General features: G+C 41.0%; 1 protein-coding gene and 1 pseudogene across 4 annotated transcripts in view; one reads left to right on the forward strand and one right to left on the reverse strand.

The window, feature by feature from the left end:
* Positions 1 to 21,039, forward strand: part of FAM110B (family with sequence similarity 110 member B) — a 148,071-nt gene that overhangs the window by 32,650 nt on the left and 94,382 nt on the right. The window contains exon 3 of one of the 4 annotated variants that reach the window (XM_045861519.1): positions 1,141 to 1,541. The exons of the other annotated variants lie outside the window; for them this stretch is intronic. The gene's annotated coding sequence lies outside the window, so the exon portion shown is untranslated. The remainder of the gene's footprint in view (positions 1 to 1,140; positions 1,542 to 21,039) is intronic. 4 annotated transcript variants of the gene reach the window in all.
* LOC123833237 overlaps positions 1 to 21,039 on the reverse strand; it is a 45,751-nt pseudogene that overhangs the window by 12,029 nt on the left and 12,683 nt on the right.

Genomic DNA, 21,039 nt, shown 5'->3' on the forward strand with positions numbered 1-21,039 from the left:
TATATAAAACACCTCGTGCCAGGCATGCAGTGTCCTCCAAAGGCGGCAGCCCTCCGCGATAATGGTAAAACGACAACATCATTCATTATCAGCAAGGGTGCTCTGATCATGACCCTGAATATTAGCTAATGTCAAACAGGACTAGCCAAGAGTGGCAGCAAGTTTGGTTTGTCAACCAAACAGTACTATTTGACAACTTATGTTATTTGAAAGTTCATCATTAGTTTATTAAATCATTTCTACACTTTGGTCACAAAAATGACTAAAAGCATTGGTTACGATTGACTGTTAGATTGCGTAGAAAGTTGTGTAGTCCTATAGTTCTTTTATGCTTACTAGTGCCCACTTCTTAAATATAAAGTGCAGTGTTTTCTTGGCTTGTTATGAAATTTTTAAGCTAACTTAAGAATAAGGATAATTAGATCTTGAATAACACTTGAACCCATTAGCCTACATGAACCATTAGCCTGTATAATCACAACATGTACACAGATATGTGTTATTATTTTGGTCTCTCTCATTAGCTTTTCTGTCATCATTCTGAACTGTGAGGTATACTGAAGTGTTATCACCCATGCTATCTGGTTGTTCCAAAACTATAAAAGGGCACGTAAACTGAAATTTATTAACATTTGGTTCTACTATTTCTAAATGCAATGAGGCTTATACAGAAACTTTGATGTTCTTTTCTCTATACTCTAGACCAAAAGCACATCTGAATCATTGATGCTTTGGAGAATTTCTTATCATTTGTTTTACACATTTGTTTTCTGTACACTTGAGACAAATGACGTTACTTGGCTTAAGGATGCCTTTTAAAGAAAAGAGTGTATAATTGAAGGGACTGTGAGTTACCTTAGAAAGTGAATGTTTTTGAGCCCTTCTGGCAATGGAGCCCTGTCTTGTTATCCTTGCACCCATTCCCAGCCTTGGGAACGCTCAGTGAAGGTGGAAACTAAATTGAAAATGCAGTGAGAGAACTGGAGAACTGAACATGCCTTTGTTAGAACACTGAGAATATGATGACTTTTCAAATGTGCCTTTAGTATTACTGTAACACAGTTTAAACTATAAATAAAGACATTTCAGTGGGAGTGATATTTTGTGTGTATTTGAATGCAGTTCTTGTTCTTTCCTCAGTTTAGGATGCTGATGGCATGGAGTCTGTCTCTTCCTGCCTCTGCCCTTCCCTCCTCCCTGCTGCCTCCTGCCTCCTTTTGAGATGGACTTTGAGCAACACGCTGTCTGCCCCTGCTCTCACAGTGTTCCTGTGCAGTGGCCTGAACTACTTTGGAGGTCCTGATGGGAATTCAGATAACAGCAGTAACTAGCGTTGAACAACAATGCCACTTCTCCCGCCCTTTCTGCCATTGCGACTTGCATTGTGGTAGACCCCTCTCCGTGTATTACACACCTAAAGGAGGGAGCTGCCAGCCCCTCTGTTGGAATTTGCAGTGGTACATCTCTGCTATTGACTTAAATCTACTGTTTAAATGGTTTCGTCAATGTCCTTTGCTACATCTTTTCTCAGCTCATTTGAGGTAAAAGCATTCTGCCTCTATTACCATCACCATGTTCTGGCAGAGAGCAGCATTCTGGTTGAATCTCACAGGAAGACCCAGGCTTGGGTGGTTTTGACGTTCTCTTATCAGCCAGTGCTCATCCGTCGTGGTGAAAATCTAGCACTGTGACGCCTCACTTGCTTAGATGTTCTTCTCCATGGTAGATAGACATTACCCTCTTTAAATTGATTGATTTTTTTTTGAAATTCGCATAACTTTAAAAATTGGACTTTGCCACGTGATTGTAATAGGTTATAGTTTGTCTTGAGATCAGACAAGTAAAAAAAGAATGCAGCTACTTCTTAAAATTGGTAGAAGTACCAAGTGAAAGCTTCTGAAAACCATGTAGTTTAGTTGCTGCTCTGAATGGGATGAATTAGTGATCCCCCTTCTCCTCCTACCACCCCACCGAGAAGTGACCTTTGATTTAACCTCTCATTGAGTTTGCCTCCTTACTTGATTTTGGTATTGATCTGACCTGAGTGCCATCCAAGAGCAAACTGTTTAAGCCAGGTATATATTTCAGTCCTAAGAATTAGAATTTATCTCTTCCAACTCGTGACTGTCTTTTTTTTTTTAATTTATGTAATATAAACTTAGCTTTTTCTAAACTGACTTTCCTAATTGATGTCCAGTCCGTTATTTATTTATTTATTATCTATTTATTTATTTTTACCATGTTTTATTGTTAAAGGAGAAAAGCATCTGATGGTATATTTTGGTTTTTCAGGTGTTTTTGAGACCACTAAGTTATCGATAGACCTTTCATGTGTTAATGACATTAAGGTACAAGTAAATATTAGAAACTGTTTTCAACTTAGTCTAATAATCCCAGGCTCTGCTTAACCTTCAACAAGCCTGTACTACAGTGAATTAATTCTAATTATTACATCTGATTTTAAGAAAATTGACCCCATTTCAGGTTTTTGTACACAAATGTATCATTTGGCTTGTCTTCTCTAAAAGGAAATTTGTTTATTTCATTGACTTAAAATGTTAATAATTTGTCACATACTTCAGTTATGAGGATGAATTTGTGTTTTAACAAGGAATATTGTTTATAATCTTTAAAATTTTTTTAGTAGCTTCTCTTTTCAGTGACTACAGTTCTTGACTATATGTTCTGACTTCTAAGTTAATTAGAATTGGAAAACAGTGATTTCTTTCCTCTCTTTCTCCTTGTTGCTCAGGACGCCCAAGCCTCCTCCTCTTGTTTTCCTTTTCTCTCTCCACCCACTGTGGTTAGCATTTCATTTCATCTCAGAGGCCATTCTGTCTTTGCTCTCTGCCACCTGCACAGATAGGCATCTTCCAGTGTGACACAGGCAGGGGCTGTCTGGCTTTGAAATGCAGGGTGAATGGGACCAAATGAATTCTAAATTGTTCTGACCTAGTAACTCTCCCAATTTCTGTTTCTTAATCTTCAAAAGGAGGACAACTGTGCCTATTGAAAAGCGTGTCATCTTTGTCTGTTCGAATGATTTCTAATGACATATAAATGTACTGGGGCCTCTTTTCACTTACATTTGGAATCTCAGGTGTTAGTCACTCTGGATCAGGTGGCAGAGCAGCCATGACTCCTTGTCACCCCTGGGAACATTGTAAATGACTGTTCTCTCTGCTCAGAACTGTGCCATCTTTTGTGTATGAAATCGTGGAGTGTCTAAGATAGAGATTTAGCCGATTTAATTTTAACTTCTTGATTTTACAGAGGAGAAAAGTGAGACTATTTTACAGTTGCCTTCATTTAATACATTTATGAGAATGTAGCAGAGATATCTTTTTCTATTACTATTCTTAATATAGGCTTTCTTCATGTAATCAAAATGTTTATGGAAAGTAACTAGTGCATTAAATCACATTAAAAGTGATAAGTCTTCAATACCCACCAGAGTAAGGCACAGATTTGCTTCATCTGAGACCTGTAGGAGCACAGCTGGCATTCAGGAGTTTCCTAGGTGGCCATGTGATTGCATTTGCTCATTTAATAGTTCACTTGACGGATGTTCCCTGGGCATTCTCAGTACCTTCTGAAAAGATGAGGCTCCTGCCTTGGAGAACCACACTGTTAGAGTTTATGAAAAGGTAGCCCCCTCCCCCTGGTCCTTCTGAGGTAATTCTGCCCTGTCACCCTCGGTGCTTGGGATTAAGTTACAGACAACCTGACTCTGAACCTGCCAGGGCCCTACCACACTGGCCCTGCTTTGGGCACAGGATGATCCCTGAGTCATCCTCACTCTGACAATGTGGGGGCACTGGGTCTCTGTGAGACCCTCCAGTGTGGGTCATGTTAAAATTGCGAAGAGATTAGGTCAGCCTTAATTTAACTTGAAGAATGAATGTGTTTCCCTTAGAGGGAATGTACTGTGTTCTTGGCTGGTTGACAGAGGGGGAGGGGCAACCCTGAAGTACCACAGGCAATGTGCCAGTGAGCAAGGGGGCCGTGTTCGCCAGCTCCATTTTCCTTCTGTCCCCTTTCAAACTTCTAACCATCCGTGCAGAATCTTATTAGCATGGGATGACACTGCATTTACACAATCTCAAAATGTTATTCCTTAGTCCCCTCATCACACAGTTTTTAAAATAGTAATTTATTAAGTCACTGCTGTCTGCTAGGCTGTGTTTGGAGTCAGGTGAGTCCATTGAACAGTGGGACAGGTGATGGAAATTCAGAGATGAACTCCTGGCCTCCCTCTGACAATGGATTGAGTCCCCGTGAGAGAAGTCAGCCTCCTGTCTGAAGGTCACTTCTTCTTTGACTGACTGTACCTGCCTTAGCACTCCTTGGCTGAGCCCCTTACTTTTTTTTTTTCCTGAAAAACATTTACCTTTCAATTGGGGCATGAATTATTTTGACCCAAAAGCATCCCGTCTATGTTGTGTGACAATTCATTTATTGAACAAAAGCAAAGCAATTTATTTACTGAGCAGAACAAAGCAAAGCAAAAGCGGTTTGCTTTTCTCTAAGCATTTCATTTTGTCCCATCTGAAATAGTGCTCATGAAGAGAAACTGAGGTACAAACACATGAAGACCCAGGAGTTCCTGGATGGTCTCCTCCTAGGTCAGGACCATTGTTTTTTTATGTTCAGTTTTAGTGAACCCTACAATTTCCATTTATATTTTTCTGTCTCCACTATCCTTATTTCAGCAACCTGGTTGGCATGTGAAGGTCATTGGTAAAATGAATTTTAGTGACAAGTTTGTGTGTGTGTGTTTTAAGCAAGAGTTTAGAAATGGGAAAATCTTGATTGCTAGGGCACATCACAGTAACGTAAACACATGAATAAGTACTAAGTGGAAGTGTTCACCTGGCAAGAATTAGGACCACCCTTTTAATCTAAAACAGGATGATGTTTGCCACTCTTCTTCCATTCTACACTTTTATCCAAACTTAAAATGTCCTATCATGATTATGTATTTTCATACACATATTTTATGTATTAAATATATTGTGATTATGTACATCACTTAAATACATTTTTGGTGGTCCCCATCATGTAACTGGTGGTAATATTTCAGCCAACATGTTAGCAAATGTTCTTTCATTTTGATTTGTTTTTGCCTATTTGGAGGAAGATACAGCCAGAGGGAATCACAGCAGGTGTACTGTAACCTGGGGAGTCTTGATGCCAGGTAGGGAAGGTTAGTGCACTACCTTGGATGGTGCAATTCACTTACCATAGTGATCGCCAACTGTCACAGACATGTGGCATGAAGGTTTTGTGCTATAGTAATTGGCGAGGAACAGCTTCAGGTCAACGATGCCTCCTGATGTGAACCATCTGGTATGTGAGGACTTCCCCTGAACAAGTGTGTGCATCACCTCTCCCTCAGTTTCAGCCACAGGTCTCGGTAACCCTGGAGGGAATTTCTGCTTTGCATTAGGAAGCAGCACCAAGAATTGCACTTACTTCCTAGCACCCAGGTCTTTTCATATGAAATAAATAGGAGTCTAGCTTTAGTTCCAAGTACGATTTGGCTTCAGATAAGCTGTATAAACTTTCCAAGCTTTAGCTTCCTCTTATTTGCCATGAAGAGAAATAGATTCTGATTTTTCTGCTTCCATAAACCATATAATTTTTGTTTGGCTGGTATAATCAAGCAGTAAGTTAGAACAAGTAACATTGGACCAAAAATACTGTTATTCTTTCCTTTTAGAAACTGTAGTCTATAGTCGATCCAGTATATTACACTAATTGCATTTATGATGAAGACATTTTACAATCACAGATGTTAATTGATTTAAAAGTAGAACATCTTCATTAAGCTGTTGAGAAACAAGGTTTGGGTGCTTTCTCCTGATTTTTCTGGCTGACTTCAACAACAGTGAAAACTCTGTGTGAAATATTAATGTCATTCAGAGATGATGTTGTGTGACCCTTTTGGTTTTTGGCTACTTTTTACACAGATTGTTTTACACAGTATATCTATTCCTGGTTTATTCAGATTTCTGGTTTACCTGGATATTTTGCAATATAAATTTTAATTTTACCCCATAGGATCTCCCCATCTCATTTCTTGAGGCAGGGAACCAGTTAGGCGATGCTAACACAGCCCCTGGAGGGCCATGTAAGGGCTCCTTGGACTATTTTTGTTCAGCTGGCTAATGCAGGCACACCGTGCACCAGGGTTTAATCGTATATACACAAGATATAGGTGCAAGTGAAGAGTGTGTTTCCTGTGTGTTTTGTTTTTCGTTATCTAAAAGCTATATAGTCTTTGTCAAAACCAGTCATCAAATCTCCCCTTGCCGGATTCTTGTATAAGATTTGAAATAGACAAAAAGCATCTGCTCATTAACATGCCAGGCCTTTTTCTGACTTCTAGCTGTCCCATCTCACAGTTTGGAAATAGGCCTTGTTGCTGTCAGCCCGAGACTTTGCATGACACATTCGTCTTCATAACACATGCTGCTCCCTCAGGGCACCGGGAGCCAACACTGTGTGCACTGAAATGGATGAGATGATTTTCCAAGGTGTAAGTGGAATGCACCAGGGGTTGGCTGATATTTAAAGAACATGAATGAAAGCAATAGATCCCTCACCAGAGCATGACCCAAGAGCTTTTTGACAGTGATTCTCTCCTGGAATTTGAAGTCCTATCAATAGCTATTTTATGTCAAACAACAAGAGTTGTTTGTCCATGGGGTATGTCCCTCCCCCATGAGGGGCGGCTGCTAGTAAATGTCAGCCGTGCTCGTGGTTCCAAGTGCCATGTGCATCAGCCCAGGTGGATTCTTACGGACAACCTGTGTCAATAGTCAAAGTACTCAGACGCAGGAGAGTTTTGTTTTCAGACATGTTATTTCAAGTCATGGGTTTTTACCTTTGTCAGAAAGTTGCAGTGTAAAGGAGTATGACCTAATGAAAAGTTTCTTGTAAGTCAAGAACTTTCATTTTCATTCTGAAATGAATCACTAGTTCTTAAAACCATGAGAAACTGAGTCTCTTTCTGCCTTGATTTTCTTACCCAATCACACTGATCCCAAATCTGAAGACTTCCCTGGTGTTTACTACTGCAGGCACTCCTCTGGCTACTTGACATGCATTACTTCCTGTAATCCTCACAACAGCTCTGGGGCAGGGCCTGCTGTTATCCTCAGTTTGTAGATGAAGAAACTGAGGCATAGGCGAAAACACCTGTGTAGGGTTCCACTAATAAGTAGTATATGGGATTTGAACCCAATGACACTGGTTCTAGACTGCCATTCTCTTAACTCCAAAAAGCTTCTATCAGGTTACCTAATTCCTTTGTATTTGGTTTGATTGTGTGAATATACACTTACCCTTTTAAGGAAGACATGTGAATCAGTGAATATCACTACTGTTTCTCTGGAACATCTTGGGTGGCCTGCATGAAACACCTTGTCTGTGCGATTTGAGCCTTAACTTTCTATAGCAGTATGGGCTCATACCCACAATTCCAAATGCTCAGAGTCCCCAGGCACTACTCACATAAACCATTGTGGGACAATGACGTCTCCAGGGTTGTGGCACATAGACTGCACATGCATGTTGCACATGCATGCTGCATGTGCCCAGCCCTTCATAAGCTGGTGAACACTCTTATTTAGAAAACGTTTGTGAACGCATAGAAAATGAATATATTGTATCTCTGATAATATTTCATGCTTTCTTTATAAATTCACCTTACTGCATCAGAGCTACCTTTCATCAACTTCATATGTCAGAAATGTCCATTTGAAAGCAGAGATGCCAGGTAAACAAAGAAGCTATTAGGGTTGTAACAGAGAAATGAAAATAAGTACGTACCTGAACCAATTCCTAATTTGGATGGACATTAGTTGGCCAGACTGTGGATATTTCAATTACAAAATAATCAGCTTGACAATTTTGCAAATTACGGACATGACCCAATAAAATAAAAGACAGTTTTAAATATTTCAGCTATCATTGAGCTCCAAGCCACCAAAACTCACTCATACAGTGGATCTGAGGGATTCCTGGATACTCTTTAGTTAAATACCAGTTGTAGTTAAAATCAGGCAGCGTTTGAAAGTTCTCATGAGACAAAGGACAAAATACTTCATGGATGAATTGAAACAAATCCCTCAAACTACTTTACGATTTAAATATGTTCAGTATTTAAATAGGTTATATAGCATTTATACTACTTAGTTTTAAGAAATAAGTTAATTGGCTGAAATAAAAGGCTCTTTTTAAAGCAACTTTAATTATTTAGAAGTGAAGCTTACTAGGCTATTGAAGAGTTATTTTTAAAAACTTATGAAGTGAAATTAATTGGGATCTGACAGTAGGTCAGAGTGATGCAGGTCTGTGCCATTGGGGATGGTGTCACCACCTGTGTGACGGGAGGAGGTGGAGCCCTTGTTCTGCATGCTGCACGGCTCAGAGCACACTAGAATTGCCTTCTCGTAACTGCTCAGAGCAGCAGTCCTCACAGCTACACAGCAGCGCCCCCTGTCCCTGGCAGCATAGTCACACCCTCCCTGGCTTCTATGTTGCTCTTCAGCCCCAAGGTTGACCAGTGAGCTTGCGGTGAGCTCCACAAGGACAGGGAGTTGGGTCTGTCTGGTGACTGCTCCACCCCAAGGCCTGGAGCAGGGTGTGAGTCCTAGGGAGTGAGTGCTCCATGGTCACTAAAAGAAATGACTGAACTACTTCTTGATCTGACTGTGTATCCTTTGCACTCGAGAGGCATAGGTCTTACGTGTTTCCATGAATGGCTTTACTTTATGTGGCACCTTTAATGCATCAGGCCCATTTTACACTGTGCTACTCTGCCCCTCAGCCCAAGTTCCAGCTGATGGGCATGTCTATTAGTCGATTAAAACAATTCAAGTTTTATCTATTGCGTAAAATTCAGTGGCCAACTGTGCAAACCGCTGCAGTATGGGGCATAAACCAAGAAGTATTTTCATCACATGAAACTAAAGGAAAGTAGTTGGTAATACCAAAAAGGAGGCATTTCTTTAAGGAGAATTTTTTCCTTTCAGCTAAGAGCACTTTATTAACATGAGAAAAATAAAATGTGATACTCATTGAGCATGTTGACCAAGTTAGCATTGTCAGGTTAGCTGTAATTGAATTTTCATATTTTATGCAATTAATTGTCAGAGGAAATCCTTACTATATATTAATACATAACTATAGACTTTCAAATAAAATCATAACTTTGTTTTCTAAGACTTCTAGATTCTCAGAAATCATTTGTATATTTTATGGCAATTCTAAAGAGTAAATTCTATGAGGAAACTGGGACACAGAGAGGTTATAGGAGCCCAGGCATTAACTGTCAGGTATAAACAGAAGCCTTGTAATTCCATGTATTGTGTTCTTTCTGTTATAACACAGGGTCTGGCGGAAGTAAGGCCTGTTTGAGTGTGGTTGGTAGGGTAATAATATGGGTGTAATAATTTATAGTTTTAACTTGAACATTCCACATAAAATATTATGTGATGTATTTGAGTTCATATTGTTATGTTGCAGAATAACATGCTTATGATTCTGTAATAAAAAGGGGTGTTATTTGTGCCAGACCCTGTATGTATGCCGAGATTCCGAATTAAGCACATAGTCCCCATTAACAAATCCAAGATAACCAGAATGTCTCAGTACAACTAACATATATAATTTCTTTCTTACTGGTTCATCTTTGAGAATCCCCTTAGAGCAGTTTTACCGAGAAGGAAATCCATGTGTACATCTTACCCTAAATGAATGTACATGTACAGACCTGTGTGCACAACATTTCTTAACCTTCAGCATGTATCACCTGCTCACATTCACTTTTGTAAGAAGAGTGATCGATGCCAAGTTAGGCATCCATTCATTGTGCAGTTTAAAATACTTCATCCAAAAAAAAATGAAACCAAACAACTTCATCTGCAGTCTTACTCTAGACTGCACCATTCTGCCAAGTGATGGTTGGGGTCAGGGGGGTTCCTGATTCATTGTATTGATCATGGTCCAGCTGAATATGCAATGCTTGGTGGTTTTACAAATGCTAGAGAGAATGTGCCTTAAAATACATTGTGTTACACACACACACACACACACGATAGATACACATGCTTCTGTCCAGAAAGTATCCAGGCATGCAATATGAAAAATAGAGATATTTATTGAAGAAGATACAAGATACAAGAAACATTGTACATAGGACATTGATACTTTAGTCCCCTTCAAAGTAGGCATCTTGGGACCTAACACAGTTCTCCCAATCGCCATCAGCTGCCCCGTTGTATTTTCCTGAATCTCATGGATAGTCTGAAATCCCTTCCCTTTCAAAGGTGATTTTAGTTTTGGAAAAAGCCAGAAGTCACAGGGTACCAAATCTGAGCTGTAGAGAGGCTGAGTCACCTGGGTGATGTGATGTTTCACCAAAAAGCTCCGCACGAAACATGATGCATGAGTGGGTGCGTAGTAGCTGTGGACTTATGAATCATCTGAATAGCTTCTGTGGAGGAATGTTCAAGCTTAACACAAAATTTGATGCAAATTTATTGTTCTACTTGCTCATTCATTTTTAATGTGGTGGCCACATAGTACACGTGCTCACTCAATGCCACCTACCACAGTGAAGTTGTCATTGTTCACACATGTGCATTCCAGTCCCCTCTCCTTGGCTCCCAGGTTACATCAGTGTTGTGCAAACCATTCTCATTATATTATTTCTACAGCTGATATTGACAACCATAATATTAACACACTTGCAAAGAAGAAAAGTGGGATGGAAGAGTTATGAAGGGAAAATGTTGGTGATGATAGGGAGCATTTTCAATTCATACTGAAATGGTATTCTAGGAGTGAACCTAATTAAGTGGAAAAAGGAAACTCAGTAGATTTCTTTCTTATGAAAACAGTGAAGACTATACAAAACAGTGAGATACTCTTGGAAGCAGTGACATGAGCCATCTGCAGGATTTTTAGTGATGAAATAATTCATATGCCTTAATCCAAGAGTCCTAGCCTATGTGTAGGGAAGACAGGTTAAATAGTTGAGCCTGGGTATCACAGCTGTGTTTGGGTAGGGTATCTGCAGTGAGGTTTGAGGACTAGGAGTGTGTTCATAAACTGTAGCTATATCTGGGGTGTCCCTGGAAGCTGCTGCTTTTGTTCCTTCCTCCCCAGAGGAAGCTGCTGCTTTTGTTCCTTTAGTGTCCTCATCCCTAGAGGTGGCTTCTTTTCCTTTCTCTCTCTTTTTTTGTAAACTGATATCAATCAAGCAATGATACTTAGTAAATGTTTGAAGAACTAATTTCCTACCAAACAGTAATAGAGGGATTCTGTCTTGGTACAATTCATACTTGTTTGGGTAAATGATCGCTCTCTTGTAAAACTTGAGAGGCTGTTAAATGCGTATAATGATTATTGAGATTTTAGTATTTTTAAAAATGGCTTCTTCATGTAGACAGTTAGTGTGCCTGGAAACCAATTTGAGATTTTGGGAAAAAAAATTTTAATGTCAAAATAGGACTTATTTTAAACTTTAGCTTCTTTCTTTCAACTCTTCTTGCACCTTCTCGAGAGTGTTTATTAGCCTAAAAGCTTGATTGATTCACATTCTCTAGTGTATGTATGTGCTGTTGAAATTTAGTGTTCATTTTAAATACTTGCTTAATAATCTTTAAACCCAGCCTGAAATCTGGAGTGCTTAAGCGTAGTTTGTTATTATAAAGTCAGGCAGCAGTGAAGTATTTAGCAAACAGTATTTTGCAGTGCTTTTTCTCTAACTTAGTCCCTTTCAGGGGCACCTGCAAGTTCTTTCCAGGAAAATTATCCAAAGTTTTGGTGGGAAATGTTTTGGTGCTGGTGAATATTTTTAATTTAAAAGGAATATTAACATTGATCTCACTGTTCTTATCTTGCTGAGCCTTGACCCCCTCACCCCCACAGTAGACTTTTTCCTTCCTCGCCTCCCACCTCACGTCCTTGTGTTCTGCTGTCCTGTCTGTGGTCATCCTTGTCCTTCCATTCCCCTCTGCCCTCCCTCAGCTCGCTCTCTTTTCTGTATTTTCTCTAGGATCTTGATCCTGATTTATGAATCAGGGACACTTTCATTCCTTTTTCCTTGACCTCAGGACCTTGTGACTTGCTGCTCCATTTTCTGTCATCCTTCTAGGTCAGAGTCTCTCATCTCCCCTTCCCATCCTCCTGGTTGATCCACTTCCTATGACCTAAGTCTCTGCATCCACCAGATCTCTGGCTCGGCCATTTGGTCATCCTTCACCTACGAATATCCCCCTCACCCTCACACCTCGTGCCAGCTGTGCTTCACCATTGATTATCTCAACATTTATGCCACTTGCCAGGTCCACTTAACTTATTTTCCACTTCGAGCTCAATTCACAGTGTCACAAACAGACCTCCTAATATTGCTGCTATACCAGCCCCTCTCCTGGCCTTTCTCCTAGAATACCACTGAGCATCCATTGCTAAGGAACCATCTTTGGAAAGCCTTGGAGAATCACCTTAAGTCCTGGGCATTCACTCATGCATTGTTTTTGTTCTTTGACTCTTTCATATTTGTCCTTTCCTTTCCTTCCTGTGTTCCAAGTTAAGTCCTCATCTTCTTTTCTCAGAGAGTATTGCTGAAGCCACCTCTGATTGGTTACTCTGTCCCTTAAGTATTCCCTTTTCAGATCACCCTGAATATTGTCTGTAGGTAAATCTTGATAAAATGCTATCTTCATGCCACCTTTATTCTTAAAATCCTCTTACTATCTCCCAGGGTGTGGGGGTAAAAGGTACAGAGGAGGTGTGGGGGTAAAAGGTGCTGTAGGCTGAGTATGCTTCCTCCACAGTGGAATTTGAATTACCTTTCCAGCCACTGCTGTTCTCCTTGTAACCCTGCTCCTCAGCTAGGTTGGTCTACTTGAGATCTCGGATGCTTTCTGAAAACCCTGTTTTTTTCTGTTGCTCAGAGTTTCTTAAAATCTCCAACCCCCTTCTCTTCACTTAACCAAGTAATGGTAAGACATGCCATTTACTGACCACGTGCACTGTGCCTGGCAAAAGGCTAACAGGTATAGTATATGTATGCCACTTAATCCTCTCCACAACCCTGGAATGTTGGCACTGTGCTATGATTATTCTCATATTGATGTTCTCCTGGTACCTGCTTCATGAGGTCCTATGAGAAATTAAATGAGCCAATTCCTAACAAGCATGTAGAGCCGCACTAGCAGATTGTCCACCCAGTCTTTAAACTTTTTGATTTTAGTAGGAATAAATGGTTACTTGTTAGTTAATGAGTTAAAGTAAAATTTTGTATTCATGAAATGGAAAGGCCTCATTACTGAGTAAAGTGAGTGTTCCATTTGGCTTTCCTGAGTCCCATGTGTACTGCCAAGCAGCCCCGCAGCTGGGAGACCCTGTCGCCAGGTGGGATGCCTGCTTTTGGGACCGAGCGTGTCAGCGGGCATCATCTGTTGGCGGAATTCCGCTGCTGCCCGCCTGGTGTTCCACCATGTATTTGCAGAATGGTTGTTGCTGTACAGGGTGTGCACACATTCTGCAGCTCTCCAGTTCTCTTTGTAAAATGGACTGTAGTCAGAAAAAAAGAAGACTCATCTCATGTTTCCTTTAAAGGCAGAGCACTAGCTTAGATATACAGTATTGTTTTAAGATCTCACAGTTACTTTTGAATTATCAATGAGGGTCATTTTTATTGTTTTATTCTTAATGCTGGTAAAAAAAAAAACCCTATAACGTAAAATTTACTGTCTTAATAATTTCTAAGTGTAAAGTTCTCAGTGGCAAACTTTTTTGTTATTGTTTCATATTATTGCTTTTTAATTTTTTGTGTGTTTCTTAGCCACATCTCTACAGCTGGTAAGTAAACTACTTAGGGGCTGGGGTCATGTCTTGTCTGTTTCAGTCACTGCATTGGTCATTGCATTCAGTCAATCACTGCATTCGTTATGTGATCATTGTTCCTGAATACTGTGGTTTGTATCTCTGACTTCATCTAGCACAGAGCAAATGTTAAACAGCTGATGTCAGAGTTGAGGAAATTTTTATTAGGAATAATTTTTAGTGGTGGAATTTGTACACAGCTTGTGTGATGAGTCACAATTTTGTTTTGTTTTCTTTTTTAAATAAATGCCAAAGAAGATAAGATTTATTAGGGGAATTTTCTCACTTAAGAAAAACCATTGTAGAGTGATGGGGATTAAGAATTTCATTCCCTCCCAGCAGGACTGGTATGATAAATACTGTGTGTGTGTGGGGGGGGGGCGGGGGCGATGAGAGAGAGAGAAGTGAAACTATGACCTGGAGTATTTTCCATGTTAATCATTGTTGGGGTGATACCCCAAGAATGCAGTTATTGCCATTTTACAGTGCTGGGTCAGGCATGAAAGGTTCAGTGTTTGATTTAGGTCCCAAGCTCTCATATACTCTATTCTGTTTCTGGGAGTCAATCTAGTTCCAATATAACTTTCTATTTGGAGAGTTTTAGAAGTTAGTGAACAAAATAATGCTCAAAACTTTATTGTACTCAGACTATTATATTAGAGACGTTCAAACTTAATTGTGATAGATTAAGACTGTCAACTGCCTTTCATATTTAAACAGACTAAGGACAGGAGCATATCATGGGAAACTAGTTTTCTTTAATGAAAGAATGTGTTGGTCATAGTCCTTAGGGACACAATAAATGTCAGGACTACCCTTAATTAGGTCAGATGTTTCTGTGTAATTCATAATAGTCTTGGATGGATGGATGGATGGAGAGTAATACTTTCTTAACTGTTCACCATCATCATACCAAACATTATATAATTCCTAGCCTACACTGCATCTTATTCAATACACATATCACTAATACTGTACTGATTGAAATTGCTTGTTTCAACTCTTAATTGGCTTGTTTCTCTCAATAGGCTGTGGGTGGCTGGTAATCAAGGACTGACTTATGTTTCTATGTTTTTAGTGCCTAGCAGAGAGCCTAGCATGGGGTAGACATGAAACAAATGTCTGTAAACTGAAATAACAGCAGGATTGCTTGTAAAAGCAAAATGAAATGCAGAGTATTTATATTTTAACAATTAATGTTTTGCTCTCAAGAAAAGCAGTGGGCAAACATCCTCTAATATTTACTTTTTTGTAATAATATGTGGATGGCATGTTTTCCTTAGCATTCCCTGAAACCACCCAACAAACAAGCACATACACAGGATACTGTGTGCAGGAGATAATCAATTACTATTTTGATGAATAACAGATGAACACTTTTCCTAATACATGTCATAGAAACCTGAATAAATTATAGTGTTGATGTTAGCTAATGTTAACATCAATATCATGGAAAGGCTGATTCCTATTTTTCACATTTCTGAGAAATATTGCTTACATGTGATGATCTTTAGAAGAGTCCCTGTCATTAAAGGTTTTCACATTCTGCCTGTTCCCAGGTTTCCTGATTTTGTAGGAAGGGTAGTGGTGTTCTTTTTTACTCTTCAGTTGCCCTTTCATGCCCCTCAGGACAGTTGATAATGCCGCCAGGTCCTTTTAGGATAATGTTAATTTACTGTGAATAGACTGAGGCTAGACTTAGACGAAAGCATATTAGTTTACTATCAATGTATAACAAATTTCTACAAAAATTCCACAGCCACTTCTTAGCTCATAGTTTTGGAGGTCACAAGTCTGTGGTGGTTCAGCTGGGCTCTCTGCTCAGGGTCTCAGCATGTTGGCCAGACTGTGGATCTCAGTTGAGCTGGGGAAAAATTTGTTTCTCAGCTCATTGAGGTTTACCGGCAGGACTGAGGTCCCTGTTTCCTGGCAGTTTCTAGATGCTTCTAGAAGTCATCAACTCCTTGCCCTGGTCCCCCCCTCCCTCCCAGCCTTCACTGGCTTTCTCACAATATCACAGCAGGATCCCTCATCAGATTCCCCTCACTTCTCATCTCTTTGGTTTTTCTTCTGTGACCAGCCTGAGAAAACTGTCTGCTTTTAAAGGCTTCGGGAGATTAAGCTAGGCCCATCAGGATAATCTCCTTATTTTAAGGTTAATGTGCCTTAAAGTCACTGGAGTAAAGTCAATTATATTTACTGTGCTGGGATTAGGCAGGGTGTGCACACCAAGGGGCTGGGAATTCCTGGGGCCCTGTTAGAATTCCACTTCCACAGCAAGCTCAGTTGAGCTGCTCGGGAAATGTCACATTTACTTCCATGCTTATAGTGCTTTTACTTGCAGAAGCCGAAGACCATGTTTTATGGACTTTCTTAACCATACTGTATTTCTAAGGGAAAGAGAAGCAATCTGTTCTTCCTATAAAGAGATGCTTTTACAGTCAGTAGGGCTGAGGGTTTGATATTTGGGTTTTCATTCATTGATCTGTATTCTTTTCAGCCAATCACCCTGGGGCCTGGCCAGATGAGGACTGGAGTCAAGTGTGCATTCTTGCAATTAATGTGAAAACCAAACTGATCTATGTAAAAGGTTAGGAACTTAACAGGCAAGGCCATAAGGAGAACTGTGAACTTGACAAACTGGGCCATGGAGAGCCGCCCTGAGTTCATGACCGGAGGAGTGACTTGCCAAAATCACTGTTTTTGGCAGATTAACCTGGAAACTATATGTATGGTTAGAGGAGAAGCCAGAAGCAGAGACCGGTCAGGAATTCAGAGGTGAATGCTTCTTTATCAGTGGCAAGGGAGATTTAGAAATTGATTGTGTTCCTCCAATGATATGAGTTCTGGTGGTGCTAGCAAAATAAATAAGAGAGAGGGAGTTTAAACTGGATAAAAGAGAAAGGCAGACTGCCTTTCCTGACCTGTGATGCCCTGAGCAGCATTTGGTTACTGTTGGGGGGCCTGTGTCCGAGTGGCTTTAGGCTGTGTGTCAGGCAGACCATCAATTTGTTTATAGCACTTGAGTTTGCAGTTGTGTTTTTGAATGTTGTTTAAAGTGCATGTACCATACATTGTGTCAACTAGAAAAGGAAATTACTCACCAGAGGTATGTGGGGTAAAATGCATATCCAATGTGTGTTTTCCACGGAGTTGTACTTCACATTTATAGTATTTGGCTTTGCCTGTTCTCCTACGTCTTGCAAAAAGCAATATTCCTTTAAATGAGGTAGATAATAGATGAGTCACAATTATTACTTTAGTGATAGGATGTTCATTGTTTCAGAATACCATACTTCTCTCTTTGCTTAACTCACCAACGTAATCACATATTTGTTATTTCCTTGGAGTCAGTATTCAAAGAAAGTTTGACTTTTTTAAATTTTTTTACTATTGTTCAATCACAGTTGTCTGCATTTTCTTCCCACTACTGCCCCCCACCCCAGCCAAACCCACCTCCCTCCCTTGCTTCCACCCTCCACCTTGGTTTCATCCATGAGTCCTTTATAGTAGGTCCTGAAAACCCTTCTCCCCACTGTCCCCTCCGCGATTCCCTCTGGCCATTGTTAGATTGTTCTTAATTTCTATGTCTCTGGTTATATTTTGTTTACTTTTTTCTTTTGCTGATTATGTTCCAGTTAAAGGTGAGATCATATGGTATTTGTCCCTCACCACCAGGCTTATTTCTCCAAGGAGGACATACAGAGGGTCCAGAGACATATGAAAAGATGCTCAGTATTGCTAGCCATCAGAGAGATGCAAATTAAAACTACAATGAGATACCACCTCACATGGGTCAGAATCACCATCATAAACAAAGCAACAAACAACAAGTGTTAGAGAGGCTGTGGAGAAAAGGGAACCCTAGTGCACTGTTGGTGGGATTGCAGATTGGTACAACCATTGTGGAAAACAGTATGGAATTTTCTCAGAAAACTAAAAATGGAATTACCTTTTGACCCAGCAATTCCACTGCTAGGATTATATCCTAAGAATCCTGAAACACCAATCCAAAAGAACCCATGCACCCCAATGTTCATAGCAGCACAATTTATAATAGCCAAGTGCTGGAAGCAACCTAGGTGCCCATCAGTAAATGAATGGAGTTTGACTTTTATTTTCTATTTCCTTCACTGTTTGAAGAATTTTTAAAATCAAACAAACAGCTATAGAAATCATCTATGAGCTTGGGAACTGGACAGTGACCATATTTCTGTTGTCGCATAAGTATCAAATGCTGGTTTTACAAATACTCTGTGTGTAGTTTTCACCACTATAAATAAACTAAAACTATATAGCTCTGTTACCATGGGAAGGAGAACATTTAGCTTCATCTTTTGTGACTAAACAGTCCTGACGCAATGCAGCAGCAAGGAAAGGGGCCACAGAAATCTGTACTTAGCACCATAGATGGGGGATGTTGAGAGGCTGACGTGTTGAAAGCAAACCTATGTTGTAAATCATATATTCATCCAATAAATATTTATTAGTAACCTACTCTGAGCCAGGTACTGCTTTTCTGCAGGCGGGAGTAGAGCAGTAAACAAAATCTGACAAGCCCTGGCCGAGGGGCTCAGTGGGTTGGAGTGTCATCCTGTGCACTGAAAGGTTGCGGGGTGGATCTCCTAGGCGGGGCCTGGATGGAAGGCAAACAATTGATGATTCTCTCTCATATTGATGTTTCTCTCTCTTTTTTTCTCCCTTCCTCTCTCTCTCAAATCAATAAACACATCCTTGGGTGAGGATTAAAAAAAACAGATGGCAAAGTTTGGCTGTGGTGGGGCTTATATTTCAGTGAGATGAAGCAGAAGTATAAATGATAAAAATATTTGGTATTTCAAGTGATAAAAACTACTATGGAGGAAAATTAAGCAGAGATGGGGACAGATGTTGTCACGAGCATCTGACATGCATCTAGCATGTTTGTGATAGAGTCTTTCCTATATCAGCCAGGCAACTGCTTGGCCAGCTGCCTGCTGAGCTGCCCACTGAGCTCCCCGACACCAAGGAATAGACAAGAGTGACAGCAGTAACTATGCCATTCACTCAGCTTTTGTTGAATGCAGGTTCACTCCAAGTGGAACATCAACAGACATCAATATCCTACTCACACTCTAAAAATCTAAGAGAAATATAACACACACACAACAATCACTGGAGGATAATAAACTTGAGTCTCAGTCTCAATCTGCATGTCCTCAAGACAGCATGGTGGGCAAGGGAGTTGTCAGTGACTTGCTAGGAAGGATCTCTGGAGCCATGTAGGCAGCAGGGCAGACAAAGTCCTCAGTCCAGCACTGCAGAGCCTCTGGCAGCTGATGCCAAGGGAGATCAGTGTGGAATGGAGCAGCACTCTGGTGTGTGGAGCTCGGGGCTATCTCAGCAGTGGTCTGGAGCTGGCCTCAATTATACCATGAAAGTGGTGCACTCCACCCTTCTGGGTCTTTTGATAAGTGTCTTGGCACCCCTGATGTCAGTATGGAATTTCCCCAGGAGCCTATGGGTGGTGCATGGCTATTCTGCTTGACACCCCTGCTGGCAAGTGTGGAATTTCCCCAGGAGTCTATCTGTGGGTGGTCCCCCTCTGCAGACACAGCTGCTCTGACCACATGTGCAGGTATCTTAAGTGTGTCTCCTTGCCAGAAGTGTCCGCTCTGATTTATGTAGTTTCCTTCTTGAACCAAAGTGTCATGGCTGACTGGCAGCCATCTTGCTTGACATGAGTGACTCCACTTACTTTTATATACTTTATACTATCTTGACTGAACCAATGCCATTTTATTGGTCCTGCTCTCCACATATGTGTGGCAGGAGTGGAATGGTGGCATTTTAGAGCCATGGCAGGCAGAGTTCTCTGATGTCCCTGCACTGGGTGGGGGGACTCTCAGAGTATGTGCAAGTGATGATGTCACTGCTGTGATTATTAGGCGACATCATAGGAGAGTCCATGTCAGCAGACCCTCCTGCCGGCGACGAAAAAGTGAGCCATGAGAGGGCCATAGCAGGACTGCGAGCTGCCTCTGGGAGATGAGAGTGGCCCCTCACAGCCAGCAGGAAAACTGGGAACTTAGTCCTCCAACCTCAAGGGACCAAATTCTGCCAATAGCTTTGGGAACTCAAAGGAGAACCCTGAGCTTCTTAAAGGAAGGCCGTGCAGATGACACCTTGACTGCAGCTTTGAGAGATCTTGAGCCAGCCAAGGGCCCAGCTAAGCCATGCCACATCCTTCACAGGAGATGTGACGTAGTAAATAGGTGTGACTTGAAGCTTTGGAGTTTGTGGCGATTTGTTACACAGCTACAGAAAACTGATGCAGTTTGGGGGCCAGGGAAGGTGGCATTAGAAGGGAATATTTGAGTCAGGAGCACAAGGGAGAGTGTGAACCAAGCAGCTTTCTGTGGGAACAGCCCCTGAGGCACAGGGGACCTGGCAGTGCATGACAGGCACAGGTGAGTGAGGTAGGAGAGCTTGCTTGGCACCAGACTGGGGAGGAAGATTGTTGTTTAGGTTTTGGCTTTTGCCCTGACGGCAATGGAAAGTGCCTGGAAGGCAATGGAAGGCAGAAAGGTTTTGGATTGAGGAGTGACTTGGTCTGACTTTTATTTCCACCGGGTCTCTGTGTCTGCTGAGCTAAGACTGGACAAGACTAGTAAGATAGGTGCAGTAATTCAGAGCACAGGTGGTAGTGGCCTGGGCCAGGGTCCAGCTGTACAGGTGGTAAGGGATGGTCAGGCTCTGGAAATACTGTGAAAGTTGAGTGTATAGGATTTAGTGACAAGTAGGATGTATGGTGGGATAGTAAAGGAAACATAACAAATGACTCCAGGGTTTCTGGCCAAAACACCTGGAAGGAAGACACTGCCACTGGCAGAGAAGGGTGTGGTGGGGACAGGTTTGGAAGGGGGTTCAGCGGCTTGGTTTGGGACCCCTTAAGTTTGAATGCTGGTTCCATGCAAGTCTGTATGTCAGGGGAGAAGGGGGGCTGCAGACATACATGCGGGAGTCATTAGCGTATTATGGAACCTAGAACCATAAGGTTCCTAAAAGAGTCACTACAAATAGTCAAGAAAAAGGTTTAGGACTCAAGCCTTAGTGCTCCCAGAAAATATTTTCAGTATTTTATTCAAATGATTT

This window comes from Phyllostomus hastatus, unplaced genomic scaffold (assembly GCF_019186645.2).
Source record: "Phyllostomus hastatus isolate PE091 unplaced genomic scaffold, TTU_PhHast_1.1 phas_scaffold_21, whole genome shotgun sequence".
NCBI lineage: Eukaryota > Metazoa > Chordata > Mammalia > Chiroptera > Phyllostomidae > Phyllostomus > Phyllostomus hastatus.